This window comes from Hetaerina americana, unplaced genomic scaffold (genome assembly GCF_022747635.1).
Source record: "Hetaerina americana unplaced genomic scaffold, ioHetAmer1.1.p SCAF_1, whole genome shotgun sequence".
Taxonomy (NCBI): Eukaryota; Metazoa; Arthropoda; class Insecta; order Odonata; family Calopterygidae; genus Hetaerina; species Hetaerina americana.
The window spans coordinates 73,369,517-73,377,415 of NW_027286069.1; positions in this window are offsets into that span (position 1 = coordinate 73,369,517).

Here is a 7,899-nt window from a genome sequence, read left to right on the forward strand (position 1 = left end):
ATTGTCACAAAATCAAACTTGGAGGAGGATATTATCACTGCTATAGGACATAAACGTAGATTCAGTCACATAAAAAAATAATGCAATATAAAGTTACTACTGCCACCACTGAATTAAAATAAATGTCTCCATATCAGATATATTTTAAATCAAAACATATTTTTCGGGCAAATAAAAACGAAATAGAAATTTCAAGGGAAATAATGTACTAAAACCTATCGCGAATCATAGACTCGACGGTGTGGAGTCTATTATTCATACTAAGGTTATAAATAATTTATAAGGGAATCGGTAACGCTGTAAACACTTTTTTATAACGTCCTAAACTGAATCCAATTTGCTTGATATAAAAAGCAGTAAATACAAAAACTTACTAGAAATTATGAATTGCGCGTTTTCACTTGAATTTATTTTTACATAAATAAACGAAAGAGTGGCGGAGATATTGTCTTTCATAAAGAGGCTAAATAAAGTACCCAAAGGTTCGAATGCGGTTACGATGACGATTAAGGTAACATTGCAACACAGCTGAGAGAACACTGAACATTATTGAAATATAATTTCAGCGAAGAAAACCATATCTACAGATTTGCTTAAGTACCTTCTAATTAATTTTGCTCACACAAAGAATAAAGAAAACAACGTTCTTTATTCTGCATTTGCACATGCAAGAAATATATGTACAGAATAAAGAAACGAATTTTCTTTGTTCACTGTCAAGCGTCAAACAGTCGGCGTCCTCGCCGAGAGAGAGAGGGGATATAGTAGAGCTGTATAGCTGCATGTTCTTATTTTAACCGTTAGAAAATTTGCTCTTTATTTTGAATCACTTACCTTGAATTCTCTGCATTCTATGAGAATTACATCATGAGTGTATTTGTACGTAGAAACTGTGGAGGCCTGCAAGAAAAAAATACCGTTATAGCGACGATCGATAAATTTACGTATACAACTCAAAGTTATATCCCTATATTATATTTATTTTAGGGTGGACGCTGGGATGTTGAGTAAGAATATTTGTATGTATGTTGCAAATTAGAGGTTGTAAAAAACAAGGGCGGTCATCAATATTCACGGCTGGCTGCCTCAGCCCAGGACCGGCTGCAAGAAATGGACCTCTCTGCTACGATTTAAGTCCTATTGCCATGATTCACGAACCTTTTCCCGAAATTCAGGACCAGCTGTCAATACAAAACTAAGTATAAACGAAAGAGCGAATAAATATAATCCATAATAAAAAGAGAAAATCAATAGAGGCTAAGAGTGGAGGGATTTTACGAAGAAGGAAACCTTTGCGGGTGTGGACATTTATTTCTAAAGGGGGTTTCATAATAAATTAGCCACTATGATAGCTAAACAAGATTTTATCGTAAATAGAAAAGTAACAAAATTACTTTAGAATAACAATTACGATGAACATATTTTACGAATTTCATGATTACTGCGATTAATTCTTTAACTTTTGCCAAAGGTTGGATGAAATTATTTCAACTATTGCCCAAAATTACCACAGATTCTATTGCCCTTCCTTTGTTCATCACTTCGCTACGTTCAAAATTTTAAAATAGAGCTTATTTTAAGTTAATACAGTTACAATCTCATATTTTATATTCCATATCTTATACATTAATATTAATTAATAATTCTTAAATTTTACCACGATTTTCGATTCAGATTTCGAATCGACTCTACGAGGGATAGTCTTAAAGTTCTGGCTGGACAAAAATGAACCCAATTGATTTTGTGTACCTTCACTTATTATATAGTGTCAAATGAAGATGGCGGCGTCTAAATATTATGATCAATTATAAGAATGGGCACCAAATCTATCGCTATCTAAAGATTTAGCTCGAAAATCTGTTACATAGCCAATGCTACCACGTCTTGTATAACGGAACCACCGGCTTTGAACCGGCTTGAATAAGCCAAAGGCTTATTCCATGGGAATGTTCAATGATGCCGGTCTCGCCCACTCTCCACAAGAACACGATTTCGAAATCTACATTTTCAATGGACATTGATTTTCACCCTTTAGAATGATATACGGTGGTGGGGAAAATCACCATAACCTTCAAGAAACTATTATGAAGTGAATCGGGCTATGTGCAACCGGACGCTCATTAAAGAACTAGGCAGTTGGAGCACAAAGCAAGTCGATCTAATTAAGTCAGTCTCAGGACACTTGGATTATGCGTGGTATACCACAAAAGAGCATATTAAAGAATAGGCTATCTAGCATACATTTCGAAATCTGAGCTATCAAATAAAGAAAATGGTAATGATGGAAACAAATATTAGACAATGAACTCAACACGGACGCACGAAAATAAAAGTTGCAATTGTATTGCAGTAAATCCTACAAATGTTGGGAGGAAATCAGAAAAAGGTTAACTAAATTTAATCTCATGAAATTACATAAGTATAATAAAATAATTTTTCAAATATTCAATTCGTTATTTCAATTATTCATTGCCCATGCATATTGCTACTATTATCACTTGATTTTAGGATGAGGTTGGATACAGTTAGGGAGAAATCAGGAACACCAGTAGGAATTATGACAACTTGAAAAATGCAATTTGAAGGGGCAAAATAGACCGAAGTAGGGTTTGCATATTGTGGAGAAGATTTCTAGAAGATGTGAATAAATCTTAATGAACATGAAAAAATGTATGGAGACCGTCCCAAACCTATCTTTACAAGGCCAACTAGAAAACATTATTGCCAGCGAGTAAATCTCCATCACATAGCCACATTTTGACTATTTCTTCTCAACCCTTCTCTGCTGCCTTTCATGTTTGATTTTATTCTCACTGAGACGCTTTATTTACAACGGCCAACTTAATTGTTCCATGATTAAATGTCATTCTGAGGACTAAAAGTATAAAAATAAGAAAATATCTTGAAATTGTAACTCCCAAAATAGTTTTCATTTAAAAGAAAAAAAATCAGCGATTCGCGAAATACGAGTCCATTTACCTTGGAGCATTATAAACATTATCTGAAAGGTATAATTTGTACTTGAAAGAGATCAATACAAATCATTGACGTAATATATACCCTTCCCAATAACACTGGTCCTCGTGCATGTCAAACGAATAAAAATTAGTTCTAAGGTGAGATTGCGTAATGTCTTTATCACCCAATTCATCACGTGGTTCCACTACATATTAGATTCCGCGACAGGAATGTGATTACTAATCGTTGCCTTGGGTTAGACCGTCGTCAGTGGTGCTGACATTTCTGGTTTTGTCCCTGTAGTGGCTTTCAATTAGGCGCGTTCAACTTGGTGTAGATTTCATTCAAATTGAAATAGGTACAGGGCGATTCGGCATGGAAATCGATCGGAGCAATCCGCTACAGGCACTTTAGCAAAATGTGAGTTCATGGAAAGACGGAAGGCGAGTAATTAACGAGATAATTGGGAGGAAAGAGCTTGATCGACGAGTACTCATTGGGAAGGAATTCACTTGGCAACCGCTGTCTAGCGGTCACAATCCAACATTGAGACCTCCAAATGTCGCCGGTCGATTTTTCCTCGTTCGCTTCGGCGGTTAAATTCCAAATTATTCCCTGGAGCTTAAAGGGTAAATATTGACATAGAAGGATAAAAATTCAAGTGCTTCACCCGCAGTCGACCTGTTGAGACATGGGTACTGACCCCCTTAGCTTAAATGAGGCGGGTAGAGTGTTTGAATCTTGAACGGTCCTCGCAATGGAAAACATTTACAAAAACCATCACGCACGGCGTGACGTCGAATAGAGAAAGATATTACACCGAAACGTTAGAGTCGAAAATTTCCAATTAAATACACCTCACCACATCTTAAAAATACTTAAATAAAATGATTGGACGTTTGGCTGACGTTTGGATTGGCTAATGAAACACTTTCTAAGCTCACTTATGCTTAATGCGCGGTGACATGGACCGAATAGCGACCGGCACAAAAAGAAAAATATTTCTCCTTCAACGCAAATAATAACGCCAATGTACCTCAAACAGGATAATGCCCTGCTAAATTGCAATCGATGCAGTTCGCTGTTATTTCTCGTGACTGCAGAAATGATGGCCGAAAACTAAATGCTGAAAAACTTGCGACTCCACGTAACGACCTGTATGTCAACCAACGCTACGGAGAGTAAAAACGTGGAATATTTACAAATGTAAACCTGTTACAATTTCGTTGAGTAACTTATTTCCCATGATACAAGCAAGAAGACAACTTCTATCCAATTAATACATCACTCATGGCACTAAGGGTTTATGGCACACTATTTTGCATACGGGATCGCGACGAAGCGTGGCACACGGCCGTGCGAACGTGGAAGTCGCAGGAGGAGAAAACACGGCTTTCCCTCTCGCCGGGAACGGAACGCGATTCCCCAGGCTGCTGATCGATAGCTCAAGCGCATGTCACCAAGTTTTTTTTCCCCAGAGCGAGAGCGGAGTCTTTCTTCGTTGGTCACTGGATAGAGGATGATGACCAGTTTCGATCTCGGGATGATTAATTCTTCACCAAAACCCTTCTCTGACCGTTATTCTGCCAGTAAAAAAAATCATAAAAATAATCTCGAAATAACTGAAATAAGAGAATATCGGAAGAGTTGATCATGACAAAAATAGAGAACACAAAACAGTTCACTGATATGTATTTGTTTCTTTGAAAGAATGATACTGAGGGATGAACATAAGCTATTTCATTCCAAATAAGATTCTACTGAGTTGCACAAAAATGAATCTCGAGCAGTACCTCCGAATTATAGAGAGTTACTCGGAAAATTAACGTACAGCGTCCATTAATATTAATTAGAGGTGAAAATAGACCCATTGCTTCTATTGATAAAATTAGTGGCAGCAGCAGAGAGAGCAATACTTACTGGAAGTACATATAAATAGTAAATTAAAAATAGCAATTTTCCACACAAAAAAAGTTTAATGCGACCGGTTTCAATGATTCTACATCATCATCAGGTCCACATTGACAGTAACATTGAAACCGGTCGCATTTAACTTTATTTTTGCGGAAAATTGCTATTTTTAATTAATCATGATATTTCACCATATCACGCCTGAAACGTCTCATATAAATAGTTCATTGATTTTCGTAATGATTTCAGTGTTGATATACGCGTAATAGTACATGCCAAAAACTTGCAATATAAATACCACGAATGATTCATAATGACTGAGCCTAAATTCCAACAGGTTATTATCGTGTATTTTTGTGGAAGATTACAGTGACTTATAAGCGTATTCAAAACGGAATTAGGCCAGTTTCTATTTAAAATCGGAGCTGTTTCATTATTTTCCTTGCTTCTGGGGAAGACATGGTAGCCTAGTTGGTAGGGCGCTCGCCTACTGGTCGGTTTCATATCCGGATGATGCCTCTGGTCCCCAACTTGACCCAAACTGAGAGCTTCCCGGTATCACAACTTTTTGGGAAACCGCAGTCGGCACATGGAAGAGGCCTGCCACCCCCCCCCTCCCTAATCTGAATGCGTGAATTTTACATGCAGGCGGGCAAAATACCAGCGGAGTTCTACCCTTACCTACAAGTATCAAATCGATCCTAGGGATGAAGACTGTGGCTTGTTCGCCAGTAAAATGAAGGGGGAAATTTGAATAGCGCTGTAAAATTTGAACGTTACCCTTCCCATTCCATTGAACAAGATAACTTTTAGAACTTTTCAACGCACAAAAGGGGATAAAAATGACAATTTGTAATAGCGCCATTTCCAAGAGATTTCTTCGAGAGACTGGGCATAAAATTGTATTCAGGTTATTTTAAAGAAATGGAACGAATGAGAAAATGCCTCGGATTCCCGTTGCGAAGGGTTGACATCCTCGAAGAAGATGAGGGTCGCAGAAAAAGCTAAATGGAAATGGGGGAAAATGAATTGGAAGAGAGAGCTTCAATAAATGTATGATAGCATGCTAAATTACAATTTTCCCATTACTTTTGAGGCATCTCTTTCAAAGAACTTTTTATTGAGTAACTTAAGATTTGGCAGACATGCAACGTAAATGAGGACGGTTGTCTAGTGAGCAGCTACGGCGGCTAAGTATTCACGGGTTCGGATCCCGGGTAATGGATAATGCATCTAAAATTCGAAATTCCAGCTCACCAGTTGCTTCAAACTGGTTGGAATTGCTTGGGAAGCTAAGTGGTGTTCCAGAAAGAGGACTGTGGGCATTTCACACACCCAGGGGTGATAGCATATTCACCAGGTGAACGATTCAAGTTCGTAATTTAGGGAGCATTAACATTATTCCTGCTTATTCTAAAATGTATTAATTCCAAGCCTGAGTCATTGGGAAATTCTTTCATCAAGAATATTTAAATAGTACGTAAAATTTTCCATCGGCATTCTCTGACTAATTTTCAACAAGACTTAACTAAATATTTGACATAATAAACGAAGTTTCAAGAAGAAGGATGAAAATGACTGGCAGAATTTCTATCGATTTGTAAGATATTGTCTTTCCTTCTTTTTACTCACAGTAATATAACTCAACATTATTTAATGTATGAACAATTTTGGATTACTGTTCCTAAATTTGCGCCTACAAATAATTCACAAAAGAGAGCTCTAACCTAACAAAGTTGATGTAAGCATTACCATTTTTGAAACTGCTTGGTTTTGTTTCCTTTCAGTCAACGGGATCACATATTCATTAATGATTTTTATACACGAAATTCGATGACTCCAGCGGATTAAAAGCCCTAACACCGTACTATTCAATTCATTTGGCGATGATCCCTATGCCGAGTCATTGAGAACGATTTTCCATATTTTAATGGACAAATATCGAAATTCAACACTAATGAATTGATAACTCCAATTTCAGTATCTACAGACAGTAAAGTACCATATAAATACCCTAGATAAATTGTATCGTACATTAGTAGTCAGCCACCATTTCTCCATTTCTTACAAATTTGTACATACAGACACAAACGCACTTACGCGCACACGCCCATGCAAAAACACACAGACATATATATATATATATATATATATATATATATATATATATATATATATATATATATATATATATATAGAAGAACTTTATAGTAAAGAACTTAGACGAACAAAGTATGACATAGAAAAGGAACGTGACTCAGAGGAAGATAGCTTAGGTCCAGGTATACTCGACGATGAGATAGAAAGGGCATTTAGGGAAATGAAACTAAAGAAGGCCATGGGGGTGGATAACATTCCTGCGGAAATACTGAAAGGTTTAGAAAAATGCGGGAGAAAGAGGCTATATGGACTGATTCGTAGCATCTATGAGGAAAGAAACTGGCCGGAAGACTTTGTGAAATCAGTTTTAGTTTCTATTCAGAAAAAGGTAAATACTACATCGTGTGAGGACTACGGGACAATAAGTTCGATACCCCAAGCTGCTAAAGTTATTCTCAGGATCATCAACAAAAGGATAGAGATTGGAGGCTTTTGAAATGTGGGATTGGAGAAGAATGGAGAAGGTGAAATGGACCGAAAGGAAAACAAATGAGGAAGTACTTGGTATGGTGGGCGAAGAGAGGGGTTTGTAGGGAGAAATCCTATGGGGACAGGAAAATGGATGAAGGGCGTATTGACCGGCAGTGGGATGCTGAAAACAGTAATAGGGGAGGGGATAATCTTAGGCAAACGAGGAAAGAGCAGGAGCAGGATAGGGATGTTGGATGGGATGAAGGGAGGAAGGAAGTACTCAGAGATGAAGAGGGACTTGATGTAGAGTAGGTTGCTGGAATGTGTTTTGTTAGGAGTCACAAAATATTTATTTGGTAGTTGTGTCCATCCAAAAACCTACCTTAACCGGTAGATTACCTAATAAATATTAGTATATATATATATATATATATATATTGGGTCGCGGTAGTCCAGTGG